Below are 18,414 nucleotides of genomic sequence, written 5' to 3'. Positions count from 1 at the left end.
TAAAATTACAATAGATGTAGACATAATTTATATAATGAATGTCAATATCTGTGTACCCTTCCACTCGTCCAGTGACCACTGCTGATAGGCACCTACCACACACCATAATTTGATGGATGGATGGATGTTTATTTATCTACCTATCTATGTGTCAATGGCTATATTTCCCAACATAATTTGACTGAATGTTGTAGACAAGATTGTAGTCTGTCTGTCTGTTTGGTAGCTTTTCTTTAATACCAGTCCGCATAATCTGCTTTCAGACCTATAAGAACAGTGCATAATGATTAGTAGCGTCAGCGTACCAGCAGGACAATGATACCGAACAGCCATCATTAAGCAGCTAAACTTAAGAGTCAGTGCCCTGGCTCCTATGTGGTTGGAAATGTACGGCCTAGTCTCAGAAGCTTGGTTTTTGGAAGGAATCCAACAAAATAAAGTAAGAAACAGTACAAAATGTCAAGCAATAAATAAATCAATTAAATAAATACATAAATGAACACAAGGTCAATCATTTCCGTTTGCACGATTTATCGTTTTGCTCTTTTTTCTCTCTCTTGAAGCTGAACAACAAAAGTCTTCAGTCTTCTTGCTAACACTGTTTTTTGAAGGATGGCTTTGTTTACAGAGACTTAATTCATTTTATTTGTTGTTTCTGTTGTTTTGCATATTCAAAATGTCTTCCAATTGCAGTGTTCAATCTTCATTTGGAATTAAAGTTTATTATTGATCTTTGAGAATGTGTTTTTGCATTGTTATGACATATCATTACTTGAAAATGGTATCAAAATCACAGTATTATTGGGAGGTTTATTTATTGCTATAACTTCTGGGACAAATTCAAAATTGTTCATCTTTTTTATTTTATTTTTTTTAATGTCCAAAATAGAATAGAACAGAATTGACTAAAACAGATCCACCTTGGCTAGTTTGCATCTGCACAGATGAGACCAAACTTGTGTTTGTTGTTAAAGGTTCCCTGACACCCAGGGAGTTCAACTGCTAGGTTACCACCACCACCCAGCACAGACAGGTCCGCTGGTTCAGGCTCCAGCGGACCCCCCACCACCACACCCCCAGCGACCAACATGCAGGGGCCAAATCGTTTCCCAGAAGCCCCGGGCGCTCTTCATTCTGATCCGGTCTGGAGTCCGCAGCGAGCAACACACACGCACTCACACGCACCTTCCTCCAACTCTCGCAGGTTGCGCGCGTCTTTCCTCCCCACCTCGCCTGCAAATCGGCCCCATCTCTCTCTCTTTCTCACACACTGCCTCCTCCCTTCTTTTCTTCTTCTCCTTCCCCGGTTCTCTCGCCTCTCCCCGCCTCCCCCTCCCCTCTTCAGCCCGGTGGTTTCGCCCGACGGAGGAGCAGAGAGCGCAGTTGTTGGCTGCAGGTCTCTCAGAGAGGAACGCGCAGTGGCTGAGGAAACAACACGTAGAACCTGTTTCTATTCTGGCTCCCCTGCAGAAAAGTGCGAGATCCTTTACGCCCCCCCTCCCACCAACCCCCCTTCCCCTTGTTGTTTGTTTTTATTTTTATTTTTTTTATTTTTTTGTATTTTCAACCGATTGGCTTTTTTTCATGGTCCAGAGGAATACAACCCGCATTTAGAGGTAAGAGGAAAAAAAAGCAAAACAAAACAAAAAAAAAAAAAAAAAAAAAAAACCCATCACTTTTCTTTTGTTTTCTTGTTGCAAAGAATGCCTGGGATGAGAAAAGCGAAGCACTTTTTCGGGTGTGTGGTTGCTCCGTTTTCAGGTCGGATTCTGCATCAGTTTTGCATTCAGCAGCGAAAATAATGTAATCTGACATTGAGTCATTATTATTATTTACACAGTAAACAAGCCGCTTATTGCATGCACACCACCCACACAATCAGTAATGGTGTGGCCACTTTGGAGCCCTATTCAGGCATGCGGAGGGGTCCGTTTCTCTCGGGACCAATTCCCCCCCTCCCTCTCTCAACACAATACCATGTGCATAATTAGGTTTTTTTTTTGCTCTTTTTATTATTAATAAAATAAAATCGCAAACACTTTCTACATTTCCTCACTTTCTTTATTTAGGCTTAAACGTTTTTTGTTCGTTCCAAGGTGTTAAGGGAAGATTGTTTTTTTTTATTTCATTTCTTTCTTTCTTTTTTTTATGCCTGGCCAGTTTTACTTTCCACTCACGTTTCATCCCAGGATCAGAGGCGCATTTGTGGGCTGCAGGAGCTGCCTCAGCCTGCCCAACAGTAGCACTGTCTCAAACTTACTTTGTGCTCCTGAAGTCCACCGAGAATAGCAGTTTAGGAACACTGCTAAAGAAAAAAAAATCTATTGCGCAGAGATTTGTGTGCGCGCGCGCGCGCGCGCGCGTGTGTGTGTGGCTGAAGCTTAATTTGCGGCAAAAACTGTCAAACAAAAATCAAAACTCCCGTTTGACTCACGTCTTCGTTGTTTTCTGCTGCAATTAAAGCATGGTAAATTGTATCTGGTGGCTTTCATTGTCTACATAAGCAGCTTTTACGCGCGGGATGTGCAGAAGCATTACACGTGTTGCACATTTTACCCCCAGAAAAAAAAAAATATTATAATAAGAATTTATAATCACCTTCGAGGCTGATATCGCTTGTACTTGAGCCCAGAAAGTCTGTATTCATGAGCTTGTCACTTGGGATGGATTGCTTCTCCCGTTTCTCCTTGATCCAGTCCAGATTCGCTTAATCTCGAATCCTTAAACGAGGATAAATGTCCAACAGGGAGAGATCGACCTGGACTGCAAATGATACGACAAAAGAAAGGTTGCACGTGAAAAGGAAAAGCCAGTAGAAGCTCTCCTTGCATGTTTTTTTTAAAGCTGATTACTGGGGAGTTGAATCTTTGGAGCTTTTCTCTAAAGCCCCGACAGAGGGCAGTGTTGAGCGGTACTGTGCTGCACCTTACCAGGTGAAGTTCACTGGCAAAGAAACAGGAAAAAAAAAGGCTCCAATGTGGTGGAGCAAAGGTCCAACAAATGAATAAAGACATTTATAAAGTTGGTTTCTTTCACGGACGATTGCTTGGCTGACTTTTCCCGTCTAAAGTGCTTACATTTCAAGCACCTTTGAACAAGCTTTTATCTGCCATTGGCTCTTAGACATATTTGCTCCATTTCCTGCCTGTCTTCAATGCTGAAAATATCACACTCAGTCCTACCACAGGAATCAAACAGCATTATATATATATATATATATATATATATATATATATATATATATATATATATATATATATATAGAGCTCAGGACTGCTTAGGGTAGCAGATTTGTGTCTGGCGAACTGCGACGTGCGCAGAATTTCATTGAAATGCTGTTGTTCGGCGTCAACATCACAAATTGACGCTGCATTCACTAGGAGTAAAACAGCTTTAAAATCCGACCAAGCATGGCAGGAGTTTGTGTTGGCAAAGGTTGACAAGTTTGTGCTTTGGATTAATTGCTTAATGGCGCCAAAGAGGGCTGGGAGGGCGGGCGGCCCCCTGTAATTTTGCTGGCCGTCACAACATCATCTCTTCGTTTTTATTTCTGCTCGTTTGTCTTTCGTGAAAGACAACGTTCAAAGGTAATGTAGCTGGGTAAGGAAGAATAGAATGGGGGTGTGGGGGGTATTATTTACTGTTACCACATTGGGAAGATTTCAGATGTACCAGCAGGAAGTTATACAAAGTTCTCAAAATTCATTAAAAAAAAAAAAAAAAACTTAGCCATGCTAATTCTGGTTTGCTTGTATTTGAATCAATGCCATCACAGAGATGCAAGTAATCGAGCTGATCGGCAGGAATTAGTCAAACTTACAGCCGATGAACAACGTTTGGCAGATTCTGAACCGCTAATAGTTCCACTCCAGTCTGTTCTGCTCGTCTCAACAAGCTGCTTCTGTGTGTTTTATTTGTTTACCAAATTTTCCCTGGGCTAAGGCTGACCCCAACCCTAACCCTACTGCTTGCTGTGTTTTCAGATCTGACTCTCAGTACATGTTTGAAGTAGGAGTATGGAAGGAAGTTGAGATCTAAGAGACAAAAACTAACAGAAAAACACAGATGGCCAATCTAAAAATAACATTAATCAGCTGCTTTATTCCTCGTGTGATGTTACCAGACAGATGTGTTTCTCGAATCTTTGAATCTAGATTAAATAGCGATAACAACATAGTAAAACATAAAAAGAAAACTTACAATAGTTGCCCCCCATGGGTTAAAATTGAAATGTAAAAGTGAATTTGATTTATTTTGCAGCTGATTTAAAGCTCGTGTAGCTTTAAATCTCTGACAACAGCATCGTCAGATTAATTGGATTCTGCTCTGGCCTTTTGCATTTTGGGGTGTCCCAAGCCGTTAGTGACTCACTCAACCCCTTTCAAAATCCTTTGGCAGCAACCCCTGTTGTGCTTTGAAACAACCGTGCTTTTCAGAGGCGCACAGAGAAAAGTATTCGGTGGCATGAAATCAATCAATTAATCTTGACTTAGTGACAAATCATATCGTTAGCCCGTCCTCATGCATATTCAGCCATACATTTTAACAGCCTCATCTGTACCCTGTGGAGTTGGCTTGACTTCGGTTTTTGTTGCTTTGTTCGTTCGTCAACATGTGTGATGAATGTATATAAATGTATATATATATATATATATATATATATATATATATATATATATATATATATATATATATATATATATATATATATATATATATATATACACATCCCCCCGCAACTTTTGATTGATATTCATTTATTCCTTCCTGGTTTTGTCAGACCCACATGCTTGTCCTATGGATGATTAACGCCTTTGTAAGCCGAGGAGCCTCCTTTAGTTTCCTGGTTCCGTCCTTTCAAATGGAAAAGAGGTTTTCATCTTTGATGAACTTATGAGGGTCTCTTGACAGGTCCGGGCCAGGAGGGTGGGTGGGATGGGGTACCAAACCAGCGCCCCAAAAAAACACTCCAACATTCTCCCCTTTCTCAGCCTCCTGGACTAGTTCTTTCTCTACTTTCACCTTCTTCCCAGTTCTCTTTGTCCCTGCTGTACAGCGTGCGGGATCGTTTTGTTTCAATGACACGCAGGAGCCCGTATCTGTGTGTGATCTGATGCCCGCATGAATAATTCATCCCCATTAACAAATATGATAAGCATCGAATAGACGAGGCAGCGGCCTCTTTACCTGAAATTTAATGATGCGTTTGTAAACCATGCCATTCGAATTGTTTTCTGTTGTCGGGCACGATTTGAAAGGGACAAACGGCTATGAAAGTTTAATGCCAGGAGAACTTGATCTGTCCTCTCGTTCATCTGAAATTACCCTGAAAACAAAAGAAGGAGTATGGTCTGACCTCCACAAAGCGTGTGGGTGTTGCAGTGAATCTGTCTGTCAAAAGAGATAACAGACGGATGCCGATAAGAGGCATGATTAAGTCTAGTCTAGTGCCACTCTCTGTGTAATTTCCTCTCACTGGCTTTTATCAACAGTTCTCATGAGCGCATTGAGAAATTTTAGGGAAAAACAATGTTTCATCCCAGCATGAAGTGACTTCTTTTGTTATCTTCAGGTGTAGCTTTTCCCACCCGCTGAGCCAAAGTGAGTCAGAAAGTTGAAGCAGACCTTTTTTAGAGCATGGCATTTCTCAAGCTATTTGGAAACCTGTCATCTATGTCAAATCAGTTTTTCAGAACATCTGCTGCCTCTCAAGTGGACCAGACTTCACTTTTTTTCCCTTTGGTTGTTAGGGACAAATCGTTATGCTGGCTGGAAGTCGACACTTTGCAGAATCGCTACATGATGTGGTTACAGCTGCAAGTCTTTCGGGGTGTGACTCTACCAGATTTGGTCACCTAGAGACAGGAATATCTGCCAATTCTTCTTGGCAAAATAGCTCAAGCTCAGTCAGATTTAATACAGAGCGCATGTGAAAAGATTGTAGATTCAGTACCTAAGTCCTGAATCTAATAGGGCATACCAACACATCCATATACTTCGATATAACCCATTGGCCAGGAGCTTTGACTATATGTTTTGGGTTATTGCTCTGCTAGAGGTTTAATTTCCAGTCCATTTTCAAATCATATGTAACAGGTTCTACTCCAGGATTGCCTTGTCTTAGTTAGTTCCAAGTGTCTTTCCATCAACGCTGACCCAGCCTAGTAAAAACCAGCCCCGTGTCCTATGCTTTACTTCATACAGAGAGTCTGGACCCTTGTCTATTGAGAAACAATTGCAAAGTTTTACATTTTACCGCATTGCTAATGGAAATGTAAACAACCGCATAGGGAGTTGCCCCACATCACCTTTCCCAGCAATATAATCACTCATACATTCCTAATTGCTCAGTATTTGTAGGTGTGGCCAACACAGACTGAATGGCTTCATTACTTCTTTTCCCTGTCATTGCCAAATTACAACCGTAATGGAGTTCAGTGGAAGAAATCCCAGATGATACACTGAAGGGAGCTGGGAATCGAGTGGTATTTCATATAGGAAGGCGACGGCTAGGCTAACTCTGATTAGGTTCCTTGTGCCGGCTGAAGGAAAAGAATCCCCTCCACCATTTTTGCTGTGGGAATGGTGTGTTGAATGTGATGTACCGTGTTAGTTTTCTGTGATAGAAGGCAGATTTGTGGAGGATTGATGTTTTATCACTTGAGCAATGGATCTCGATAGTTACCATGCACTACATGGCTGCATTTGATTAATATTTGATTAATGCTCTCTCTACTCAACTTCCTGGGTTAGGTGGAAGGCCATGTCTTGCCAAGATGTCAGGCCTAGGCTGGCAACAACCAGTCCCTGGTCCTATGCTATTTGCTTCTCACAGAGGGTCTGGGCTCTTGACTATTGAGAAATGATTGCTTGCTGGATGCCTGGACTCTGTTTAGGTTTTACATTTTATCCAATCGCTAACATTTGCCCATGACGTATGTAGTTTGACCCAATGAATCTTACCGGAAATTGTAAACAACCATCCTCCACTGCAAAGACAGAAGTGCAGAGCCGAAAAAGTCGGCTATTAATGTTAATTCAGAATTTGAAAGCATGGCCAACATGGTCTGAATGGCTCCATTCACTTCCACTGCCAGTATTACTAAGACCACAATTCAAAAATGGCACACAAAATCGACATTATTGTTTACAACTTCTCCTTCGGTTCAAATTCTGCTGGAAGAATCCAAGTGAATAGAAGAAAGCACAGATGGAAGTGTGCTTTCCATCTGTGCCTCAGATGGAAAGCACAACCGAGCCTCACAACGATGGTGAGGCTCGGTTGTGCCATACTCTTATTCGTGTCCTGAACAAAGGTCGATGAGATGTCTAAAGCTTAGAATAGCTGTTCATAATCAAACCCTGCTTTAAGCTACTCTCTTGTGTTATGACACCTGTGGAAAACCTTATGGATGTGAATACTTTTTTGTCTTTTAGCACTTTAGTGTGTTTTTCCCTACGGAGGATGGTAAGTAGTTACGATGTAGACGTCCTCCTCTTTCGTTTCAGGCGTTTAAGGAGAAGGAAGACGTACGCAAAGCGAGACGTCTCTTGAAAGTCGCCCTGTGTATTCAGGACAACATTGAAGGGTGTGTTGCTCACTCTTATGTAAATATGACACCAGATCTGAAATCATAGCTTCGGGCGCTATGATTTGAGACGGCAGCTTCTCACCTCAATATCCTCCTGTTCTTTACAGCGGGAATGCAGAGCCGCGTCACCTGAATGTGATTATGTTGTCCCACAGCGGTGACACAAATGTCGCCATTTTCAATTCGCACGCACTCCAAAACCTGATTGAGGTCCTGTACCTGAGCTCCACTCGCTTTATTCAAAATGAAATCACTCCTTGGCTGTTTGCCGACTTGTGGAGGAACATTCGCTCTTGAATTTGGCATTTTATTTTGCAGCATTTCGTAGTGGCCCGTGGCCAGTTTTGCTGTCAGTAGAGAACCCGTAAGCTGTGGCTCACCTTAACAACAACCAGATGAAAATGCGTGTGTGATCTTTTGATCTTTGGGCACTGAGGGAGAAAGTGCAGCTCGTAATTAGAGGACAATTAAAGCGGGAAGCCGGTGGTCTGAGCCGGAGCGTTGAAATGAATAATTCCACCCTGTCTGTCTGAGTCCCGTCAGCCTCCCAGGATCTCATTGTTCCTGAAGGCAGAGGCCTTCACTCACAGGCCTCCCTCTGTCTGTAACCTGGCCTTCCTCTGCTCCGACACACAACCTCGCTGTCTGTGAAATCTGATATGGAAGCGAGCGTTCCCGCATTCTGTCTGCAACGCCGCTAATTAACGCTTGATCCGACCCAGCAGTCTCAATTTGTCGCGTTGACATCATCGTGTTTGTTTCACTTCCATTTATCCTTGGTCGCTATCCGCGCGGCTGCACAAAGAAAAGGTATAGGATAGAGTGGAATGCACTACTTAGGGTATAAAACGAGCTGGGTTGAGCCTTTTAAGCTTGCAAATTTATGCAACAGTAGTTTCTGTCTGAATAGGGACGACACAAAAAACTCCAAAGATGTCAGAGTGCAGCCAAATTGTGGGGCATCCTCTTTCATATACAGATGATTTTAGTGTCTGAACAAGCAAAACCCCGGTGAGGAATTTTGGACGATTATTTGCAGAAGGGCATCCTTTAACTTGAACTTAATCATTTCAGTGATTTCTGTCTCTCTCGCCTTTATCCGAGGTGCGCACACGTGCGTGTACGCATGCGTGCATGTCTGAGCAATCGGAGGATTTTTTTTGTTACCCCTTTGTGTGCATGCGAAGCGGACGTGAAGGCATGCACCTTTTTTTTTCCTTCTCCCGTCCCTCCTCTGTTGAACCTTGGCATGGTCTGAGCAGGATGAGAATAAAAGAAGGGCGAAAGGAAAAGAAAGTGCTCCCACAGTTGATTTGGCCATTGTAGGGGTGGCGGTGGGGGCGGCTGGGGGTACACACTGTTTCCATTGATGCTCTGGATGCACGGCTGAAACCCCCAGAAGCTTTAGGAAGGGAACTTATTCAAAGCTTGATGTGACCCGGAGGATTGGGTTGGAAGATGGGTGTTGTGCTCATTGTGGGGACGGTGGGAACATTGTTCTCGTTCCGCTGCTAGAATACCCCTTTACTGCAGGCTTCTTTGGGCTCTATGGGCTAATAGATAGTTTTAAAGACACTGGAGTGCTCTTTTTCACGTTAGAAGTCACTGAGGATATTTAAGGAAGACGAGCATCTACTGAGAATCAACAATTGCCATGTTGAAGAAGGTTGATTTCTTTGGTTTTCAAGGCTGGATTAAATCGAGCAGTTTCCCGTACCAATGAATGGGATTGAGACAGAGGCATTTTCATTTGTCCTACTGGTGACATATCTTCAGAAAGCTAATAAGACAAAAAGCACAAAAGCAAGGGACTGGCAGAATGATGATGGGATGCCAGAACAGCTTCTCTGGATCTTGACATTGATTCTAGAAACCAATGTTGGCTTGGGTAGGTCTGCCTAAAACACCTGTCCTTAATCTACCACAGGTGTTAAGTTGGGATCCGGTAAAAGGTAACATAAGTTCTAGTTAACTGTGACACATTGTGGTTGTAACTCTAAAGAGCTCTCTTCCATCAGGAGCTAAATATGTAACCAAATCTACGGCTTCTGGATAACCTTGGATAGATTAATAATAACATGACATATACAACAGAACACCGAACATTCTCCTTCTTTCCTGTGCAACATTTTAAGGAGTTTTAAACCCCCACTTATCTCATCACAACAGGTTTACCAATGCGGTTTGTGGTTAGGAGGCTTGATACGGTGTGTTCACAGATGGAAAACAATCCGATTTTTTGTGTTTTAGTCGAACATTCACCTGTCAGCCAAGCAAAAACCTGTCCGTTCCTGATCAGCTGCACCATCGTTCTGCCCAACCAAATCAATCAATGCTTAATCATAGACATCAATAAAGGAAAATGACCATAGATGTTTTCGTAGGTGATGAGAGCTGTGGATGCGGGTTTTATTTCTACCATGAATCCATATTAGTCTTGTGATTATTACTGCCAGAGGGATTACCTTTTCACGATAAAACATTGAGGAATCCTTAAATGTTTAATTCGGAGCCACCAGAACAGCTTTAATGTTGTCTCCGAGTCTAAATTTTATTTGAACGGGGAGCACAGACGTGTGAAAACGCATTCCCCTCATTTGGGTTTTTATTTACTGTAGGCGGCAAAAAGAGCCTTTTGAAACTGTACTGCCAAATTTCCCATAGTAATCTTGTTCAGGTCTGGAAACCGTGTTTTGTTTTTCCTCATTGATTTATTTAGACATCTAGTTAAACCCCCCTGTCACTTTGAAATGAAATGCATAAGTTTTTCAGGGAACTGGTAGGTTATAACCAGGTAAAGGTTATCCACATGATCATAGGTAGACAGTTAATATAATTTTCAAAAGCACAAGAAAGCTTTCCTTTTACATCGATGTAGTTTTCCTTTAATACACTCAACATTAATAGAAAAAGGTCTGCTGTTGTACGGTTGGATTGAATCCTCAAGCCTTCTTCTCAAGGATTTGCTGCCTTATGACTGTTCTGTATGCTACTTTAAGAAGAAGAAGAAGAGAATATCTCCTTGTGGAATAGGGTTTAATTTTACCACCGACGTTCTCTGAAATGGCCCTGTCTCTTCCGCACAGAATCACTCAGTTTGTAATAATAGGTTTGTTGTAAGCCCTTCAAACCGGGATTGGAGGCAGGTACACTCGAAACTCCTGGGGCACTTAGCCAGTTATGAATTCATGCTCTGAAAATAAGCAGAACGTCCTTAAAAACGTCTTCATCCTGCTATAAAGCACTGTACATTATGCTTGGTGTTGCGTTAGTGCAAGAGGATTTGAAGGCTATTCGACAAATTTGAGAAGGGTTGCCAATGTGCTAAAGTTTCATCAGCCTGGCTGTTGTTTCCAGAGTCAGATTGTGATTAGCTGCCTCTGGTGACATAGCTGGCTCATTAGAGAGCGGCGCAGCACATGGATCTCTGCCGGTCAACAGTCTGGTTCTGGTGAATGTGGCTGTTTATTTGAATGTCTGTGTTTACAGCTGTGAATATGTGTGGTCTTGGACGCTCTGTCGTTTATTGATAGGCTTGGGTAGCAGCGGTTAGCAAAATCAGGCAGCTGGCCTCTCCTCTCCGCTCCTGTAACACGTATAATTGGACAGCCACGGGCCAAGGTTTGGATTAGTAGCATTTTTCGAATGATTTTACACTCAATGTGCTTCAGAGCAGTTGTGCCTCACCCAGATTTTGGCTTGGACAATAACACAGCAGAAAAATGTACAAGCAGCTGATGAAGAACTGTCAGTTTAAATACCTGAGAATCATTCCTTTTTTTGCTCTCCGTTCCTGTCGTTTACTTGATATTTGAGAAGATGTTTCTGCACAATGTTACGATAAAAACAGGCCGGCACGATATTAGAATATCTCGAGATTACGTTTAAGTTAGTAAAAGAAATCAGTCACTTGATATTGTCGGCTTTCTTCTTTCTCATTTGTTCCCAACACTCTGCGACCTTTAGCATTTTGGGAACCGGCGTACATGGGAGCATCTGCTGCTGTCAGACTCTGTCCAGCTGGCTAAATCTTACATTAGCATCCAAAAATGCAAGTACATAATGCTTGGAATGCATAAGCCAACATTGTAACAGTTGCTAAGATGGTGCTGGGCTCAAATCCCAACTCTTTCTGTGTGGAGTTTGCTCGTTTTCCCCGTGCTTATATGGGTTCCCTCCAGATACTCCGACTTCCTCCCATAGTCCTGAAAATATGAATTGGTGTCTCTAAATTAGAAGGAGTAGTTGTGAGAAACTACGTGGACTAAGCTAACTCCTCTTTAACAATCAATGAATTGATCTCAGCCAACATATAATTCACAAAAAATGTAAAATTTAGAAAATGCGTGACTTTCACAAGCCAGTCAGAGCCAAACACAATACCAACAATTTCAAATCACAGTACTGCTCTGTGGCTGTAGCGTTTATTGTCGTCGTCTTCTCGTATTCTCCTTTTTGCCTGGTAAAAACAAAGAGCCAGGAAATGTTCTCTCCTGTTCGTCTTTTGAAAGGAAAGGACTAAACTTGCATCTCAAGGAGTGCGAGTTGCGCATAATTACATCTCTCGGTTACCACACTGTTTTCACAAGAACTATTTATGAGCTTATGCTCGCTGCTGTGTTTGCTCTTCTGACTGCATGTACTTGGCAGCGCGTTAACAGGGACCGCTCTTTGTAAAAACGGGCATATTTTCTGAAACTCTGCGAGTTTACGTGCAATTTGTTTGATACGGTTAAGTGTGATTGTTCTTCTTTCAAAACCCTTATTTTAACAATGTATCTCTTCTCAGTATGTTTGCCCCTGGTATACAGCTCTTGGATTTGGAAGAAAAAAGAAGAACAGAGTGAAATTATGCAGAAATTGATACGGGAACAGCTGAACATCGGCCTGAGGTCGCCTTGTCAGAGCAGTGCAGTGAAGTGAATACAAGCCCAGAGGTCAGAATTACAGCAGAATGACAACCTGCGGTCAAGATAGCAGGAGGAGGAGGATTACAGCGGCATTAATTCAGAATTTACACAGAGATTTAACTGAGATCCACGAAGGGAAGCTGCAGCAGAGCAGCTGCAAGTGCATAAGACACAATAACAGCGGGAAGTTAACCTGGCTGCTTTGACTACTGTTGTGTGTCTTCTGTTTTTATCTTGGTTACACTTTGACGAAGGAAGGCCGTTTTGTCTGCGTTTAGAAGAGAAATGCATTTTCTGCGGTTACTTTCTCTCCTGACAGACTTCATTGTAATTCGAATCGATCGTTTTTATTTTTCAACAGAGTGGCGGCATTTACATACAGGATGCCCCCGACCTCTGTCCTTTCTGTCAAAGTCAATTTATGTATAGAGCGCACTTAAAACACCGGTAGGACCAAGGTGCCGTACACCTACCTAAAACAAGTTAAATGCAAAAGAAAAAAAACTAATAAAGGTAAAAACTGCACAGCCTTGGGGTTCGCCAGGCGCAACTAGGAGCTCAGAAAACACAGAATCAGTTTTTTCATTTCACCTCATGCTAACTACTACAATTGTGTTTACAGCGACTCTTACGTGTTTTTGCATATTTAAAAAAAAAAAACAAGCAAATAATTATAGATGGCTTCTGACGGAACGAAATCACAGCCACTCCTCACGTCGCCCTCCCCCAGCGGCAGGTTCTGTCATCTTGCAACGTTGTTTTAAAAGTGGGTTTTTGACAACATGTACGTCATCGTCCGAACGAATCAGAGCTTTAGCTGTGCCTTCAGTAAAAGGAAACGATTTGAAACCCCGTCTGTGTTTTTGTTTGCATCACAGGGCGAAGAAATAAAGGCTTGAGGGTGACAATTCTGTCAGGATTTTTTCAGACGCATTCCATTAGTAGGGGGTATTTTCAGACACAGGGAAGTCTTTAGAATACTTTTAAAGGGAGCTTTAGGTCCTAATGGGAGAAAATACAGCCTTTCATATCCGCAGCATAACATCAGGAAGAAATGTGCCAGGACCGAGATGGGGTTCTTTTGCTTCAGAGGCTTTCAGATTAAATATATACATAAATACATATATATCTCTTGCTGACACTCAAAATGACAACATTCTATTCCAGTGACAGAACAGAGGCAACAACGGAGAACAGATATTATTTCGTGTGACAGCTGAAGACGTAGCTCCCCGTATCAGATGTCAAAAAAAAAAAAAAAGAAGAAGAAACTTCTCGGTATTTCTCACGCAATCAAACCGGCTTATTATTTATTGTCTGCTCTCGTTCTTTTCTCTCGTTTGACCCGGGTGCCAGCGAGCAGCACCAAGCTGCGCTCAGGCTTAACCTGCCAGACGTCCGGGAGGGATCGCTCCGCTGCATGCGTTGACCTTTCCCCTCTGCCTCTTGCCAGAACGCTCTTGGTTTCGAGCCAAAGAACCGGTGGGGGGAATCGGCTCTTTCTTTGCCAAAATGGCGGATTTGTGATTCATGTTACTCGTTAAGAGGCTCATTTTTGTGTCTTGAGAGTTGTAGCCGCTGTAAGAATGGCCTTGATTACCAGCTCAAGGGGTGGTACACATGGAGAACATAATGAAAGTATGAATCCAACTTAATGTCTTAGTTTGAAAGCTTAAGAATAGGAACTTTGTCTTTTTTTTTTTTTTTTGACATGGTGGGGATCAGCTGGGGGTCCAATGTGCAAAATATTGTGCTATCTTTCACGACTGACAAGCCTGACGGGCAGGTCCGACGGCGTGCAACAGGAGCGATGGCGCGTCGGGTCCTGCGTCGTCAAGCGGCAAGAGTTCATTGTTAACACATTTTTTGTGCCCCACTACCTCCACGGCTCCGCTCGGGTTGGCTTTGCGGGTTGGCTTTGGTTGCTATAGCGATGAAGGTGGTTCTCGGCTGGGGCGGAGCGGGGTGTGGGGGTGGGAGGAAGGGAGGCGAGACGGAGGGTCTATTTCAGACTCAGGCAGACACGGAAAGAGAAGAGAGGAGCGTGACAGTGATTAATGTCCTGGTGGAAACAGAGACGGTCGGCTCTCTGAGGCCCGCGAGTCACCATCTTCCCACCGGAAAGAGGAAATAAGTTTTTTTCTTTTTTTTTTTTTAATTTATTATGGGGAAAAAAAATCTATTACTTCTCCGACTTGGTGGATTAAAGCGGGAGTATATTCAATTTTTTATTTATTTTTTTGGATTAGGCCAAAGAGGAAATGAGATTCACCTGTGTGTCGCCTGAAAATCAATCCTCTACACCCGCCTGATGAGAAGCAAAAATATTTGCGTCAGCGTTTTATTTATTTTTTTCTCCCTGTGGCGTAAATGGGGGAAGTACTGGAACTTCAAACAAGTGGTTTGTACCGGAAGGGGGAGAAGAGGAGCAGGCAATATGTGTCATACGTGACACTCCGGTTAGCTTGCAGCCTGTTAACAGGGAAGCAGAGTGATGGAAGACCAGGGGCCAAACATCTGCATGACGGAGATAAGCAGCCAAGTGCGACACTCTCATTCCAACACTCACACTGACGCAGAGAGGCTGATATTTACAGACTTGGGATTAGATGATTGAGGACTTTGGTATTCACGTCATAAATACCACCTATTATATTCATGTTACAAATACAGTTGCACACACACCTTAGTCTGACTGTGATTGATAGAAATAGCCTCAAAGCTTCGCTGCAGCACCTTTTTCTGTGTTCCTGCTTTGCACCTGGATCTCACTTTGGTAACCTTTCTGTTAAAGACTCCACATCACTGCACTTTCCCTCCCTTCCCTCCATAACCCAACAGCTGAAAGGAGCCTTGGTCCAGGCACCGTGTTGCATAGAGAGAGAAGCTTTTTTTCTTCTCTCTCTAGAATCCTCTTCCAACATTTATTTTTTTGTTGTTCTTTCCATGGCCTGACCCTCAACCCTGTCAAATGTTGATAAAAGTGTAGAGTACAAGCTGCGTTTCCGTTACAAATGTGCTCCAAACTTTTTTTCGATATTCTAATAACGTAGGAAAAACAAAACACAAATTCGCAATTGTGGTGTTTCCATTAAATAAGAAGTGTAATTAATATCACAGGTCAATAAGCTTCCAAATCTTTAAAAATCGTGGATGATGTAAACACTTACATTAGATGTATTCGTATTTCAGCCACGGCGCTAGCACTCATCCGCCATAAGAGAAGACATCGCCGTCTTATTTAGGCCTTGGAGAAACAAACCCCTTGTACTTACAAGCATCTACTTATGCGGCGTTTTGGGCACGGCGATTTTACAGAAGAGCCACGGATTGAACACTTTCAAATGACACTTGGTCAAATGCATCGTCCAGTGAGGCCAGCGCCCACAAATAAGCGCTTTGTTGCTGTAGATAAACTGCCGTGATGCGAAAAGAAGAGTTTCCACCCAGAGTTCTGTGAAGTACACTGATTTCGAGACGGCTAAAAAAAAAATCACCTCGTAATCTGTCGATTCTTGATGAATGAGCAGCCACATAATACACTGATTACTTTTTGAATTCATTCACTCATGTTACCTCGCCATTTTCCCACACCTGTCCGTCCTTTTCACAGGGACGGGTCTGCCCGGGGGTCTTCTCGTCCTCTTAGGTCCACAGATACTTTGAGCGGGGTTGAAAAGAGAAGAGTTTTCAGCTGCATGTAAATCAGCCGCTGGAAGTCTGATTTCAGAGGGAATGCGCGGCCCGGCTCACAGCCGACTGCTCTCGCTAGTCTTGGCCGGCGGCCCCATTCATCAGACCCCACGGTCAGCTTCTGATCCTTTGTAAAACTGTGGCTCGGGTCCCAGTAGTGGTTCTCAACGTATAGTGTTTCACTAAATGGCAAAAAACATTGGCAAAACTTTCTCTCTCTGCTGCAGAGATGGAGATGGGTTAGGAAAAACTTGACAGATTTGTCAAGCTCGTTTTGGATGTTGTGTCCTCTTTTTTTTTTTTTTTTTTTAAATGACGGCGCCAAAATCCTAACAGGTTTCAGTTACTTTTACTTCATTCTTCCTTGCCAAAACAGTTCAAGCTATGTTAGATCGCGCATGGATCAACCTTGAACAGCCCTTTCCACGTCCTGCCACGAAAACTCTGTCGGACTGAGACCTGTGCTTTGACTGGGCCACTCCAGAACTTCAACGTTGTCGTCTTCAAACCATTTCTACTTATGGATGCTTTAGTTCATTGTTTGTCAGGAAAACAAATGGTCTCCAAGGCTGCATTTCTCTTGCAGATGGAAAGAAATTATCTTATATTTTTAATTCATTTTGTATTGTACCTTTACGGAGTTACAGGACCTGCTGCTGAGAAGCATCGTTATAGCACGGTGTATTTGTGGTCATGTCCTCTAAACATATATAGATGGACCGATGACATGTTTATATGTAGAGGGAGAAATACATGGTCATATTCCATGAACTGTGCTCCAGTGAAGTTTGGTTGTCAAATCAAAAACACCTTTTGAACACAGCAGTCTTTCAAGCAGGTAAGAATAATCTGTGTAATGCATTCCACTTATTGAACTGAGTTGAAGAAATAAATTAAGTTTTTCAATAATATTCCAATCTGTTGAATTTGAACGTACTGAGATGGAGTTTGGGAATGTAGCATCAGATAAGTTTAGCATACGCCCATGTTTATATTCATATACAATAATCCACATGTAAAGAAATACATCTCGCTCCTCACTAAAGAAAAAACCTAAAGAAACAGCATCAAGAACGGAGGAAGCTCCCAGTCTTGCTTCTCATGTTGTCTCTGCAGCTTCTTAGGCTGTAGCCGCCTGGCTCCTCTCAGCAGCACCAAATTCATCTTGAACGTAACTCTCTGGGTTTTATTTATCTGATTAACCTACACCGGGTTGTTGGGTTCGAGAACACCTGGCCGGATGATCAAGACGGATAGATGAACACTTTTGTCACATCAATGCGCCGGCGCTGGCAATTACCAAAGGGTCAGACGGGGCCTCTGTGTGTGTTATTTAGATTCATGCTGCTCTCTCATTTTCCGCAGGCCTCTCTCACTTCTCATTTTGGTGCGAGTGAATGATGATGCTCTCTGGGAACTTTGAGCAGAAAACAGGAGAAATATGCATTTCCTGCGGCTCACGCTAATGGCTTTTAGACTGCAGGCAAAAGAGAAAAAGAGTTTTTGGAAGATAAAAACTTTATGCCAGTTTTAATAAAATTCAGAACAAAGGCTATTTGCCGCGCTGAGGTAATGCGAGTATATCCGTAGTTCGTGTGGAAGAACACAAAGTAAAATGACCAAATTTTTAAATAAAGGCGAGAAATAGGTCTACTTTTTTGCCATTGCTATAAAATTGCCATCATTTTTTTTATGTGTAGAACATGAATACTTCCTATAAACGGTAACAATTTTAGTTCTTTCCTACTGGCTGTAGTGGTTGTAAAGACAGTTTCTGGTAGATGTGCCACTTTTTGTGCTGGGGCTTAAAGCCTCAAACAGAAAAATATCAAAGTTTTATGGCTCCAGTGTAAACATTAGTTGTGACATATTCCAGCTTTGTGCTTCACATCGGATGCTGGACGCTCTCTTTATAGTCCATCAAGAAGTATCGGGAGTCCTGCTGCACAAAGTTAACAACTATTTTTCTGAGTTTGTCGATGTTCAGAGTGAGACTGTTGGCCTAGCAGGATCAAAGTATGCATATTTCTGTCCTACACAGGTCAGGTAGCAGTTTTTGTTTGGTTGTAAGCAGAACTATTTGTATATTATCCAATGGGAAAACAAATTAACTTATGAAATTCAAAGTGAGTTTATGGTTTTCAATCTGCACTTCAGATCTTGTGAGTTGCTGTCTCATTTTAAAACTTTTTTTTTTTTTTTTGCTCTAGTGGCCTTTA

At 42.4% G+C, this 18,414-nt stretch overlaps 1 protein-coding gene across 1 annotated transcript in view; it reads left to right on the top strand.

Annotated features, from left to right (window-relative positions):
- The first annotated feature begins 674 nt into the window (after nucleotides 1–674).
- Nucleotides 675–18,414, top strand: part of sema5ba (sema domain, seven thrombospondin repeats (type 1 and type 1-like), transmembrane domain (TM) and short cytoplasmic domain, (semaphorin) 5Ba) — a 216,325-nt gene continuing 198,585 nt past the window's right edge. The window contains exon 1 of the mRNA XM_088010933.1: nucleotides 675–1,616. The gene's annotated coding sequence lies outside the window, so the exon portion shown is untranslated. The remainder of the gene's footprint in view (nucleotides 1,617–18,414) is intronic.

The sequence above is a fragment of the Poecilia mexicana genome, unplaced genomic scaffold (assembly GCF_051168715.1).
Source record: "Poecilia mexicana isolate PSO_F unplaced genomic scaffold, ASM5116871v1 scaffold_2, whole genome shotgun sequence".
Classification (NCBI taxonomy): domain Eukaryota; kingdom Metazoa; phylum Chordata; class Actinopteri; order Cyprinodontiformes; family Poeciliidae; genus Poecilia; species Poecilia mexicana.
Note: the sequence above shows the minus strand (reverse complement) of the source record. Positions and strands in the feature narration are given on the sequence as shown.